Genomic DNA, 1,440 nt, shown 5'->3' on the forward strand with positions numbered 1-1,440 from the left:
GTAAATATAAGTAAATCACAGTATGTAATATGGTTACATAATACTAACACACACACACACACATTATACATAGGCTATATGTATGATATATATTTATATATGATATATATATATGTATATATATATATGTATATATATATGTATATATATATGTATATATATGCATATATATGTATATATACGTATATATACGTATATAATATATACTGTCTCTTATACACATCTAGATGTGTATAAGAGACAGCAAGACAGGTCTCAATTTACCATCTTCCATAATCCAGCCCAGTTTGCATGGATCAGGGATTTCTGGATGAATAACAGTATCCTGGCTCCATATATTGGCCTGCAGATGTACACGCAATATATGCTGATATAAGGCTCCTGCAGTTGGTGGCAGCTTATCTACGCCTTGATTGTTTGGCAGAGTTTTGAATCTTTTCAATCGTAAAGTTGAGGCATCTTTAGCAGATACTTTCTTCGTTACGAGAAGACTACAAAAATTCCAGTATTCATGCCAAGTGGAAGTTTTCTGAAGATCAATACAAACCAGTCTGTATCATTTCCAGATTCAGAGGCCACTTCTATGCCATGTGGAATCATTAGAGTATCAGCTTCTTCTTGTGCTTACAGCTGTTGTTGGAGGATGCTCTGGGGTGTTTGTTTTGACATCTTGCCGTGTGAATTGTGATAGGTACCGCTGAAACCAGAAAAAGAGTGGCTCTTCAGCCAATATACGATCATCTTGGACAAGAAAGAGCAGTGACACTACCAGGCTTCCATGCTATCACCGGTTGTGATAAAAATTTTCAGGCCCGTAGCCAGGTTCTTTCAAGGGGGGTTTGCTGGGCGTGAGGTCCACGGTCGAAGCCCCGGTGGGGTCGGCGAAACCCCCAGAGCAAGTGGATTGGAATTTTTGTGCTTTATAGGTCTAAATAATGCTATAAAAGCAGATATGTTTGAAAAGGTCTTTGTCTAGGTGGGTCTGCAGTGCACCAGGATTAGATAAGCTGCCATCAACTGCAGGAGCCTTATATCAGCATATAATGCATGTACATCTGCAGGCCAATATGTGGAGCCAGGATTCTGTTATTCATCCAGAAATCCCTGATCCATGCAAACTAGGCTGGTTTATGGAAGATGGTAAATTGAGACCTGTCTTGTCAGAAAAGCAGGCTGGCCCAGAAGCAGTTGCTGAGCTGTTGTCTAGTGTTTCTCATTCATCAGACAGTGACAGTAATGAAGAAAGTGATAATGAACATTAGCATATTATAAAATCACTGATGTAGGTAAATATAAGTAAATCACAGAATGTAATATGGTTAGATAATACTAACACACACACACACCCACACATTATATATATATATATATATATATATATATAAGATATATATTTATATATGATATATATATGTATATATATATGTATATATATATATA

Source organism: Anneissia japonica, unplaced genomic scaffold (genome assembly GCF_011630105.1).
Source record: "Anneissia japonica isolate Jap-2015-1 unplaced genomic scaffold, ASM1163010v1 scaffold9_len2422644_cov172, whole genome shotgun sequence".
In the NCBI taxonomy this organism is placed as follows: domain Eukaryota; kingdom Metazoa; phylum Echinodermata; class Crinoidea; order Comatulida; family Comatulidae; genus Anneissia; species Anneissia japonica.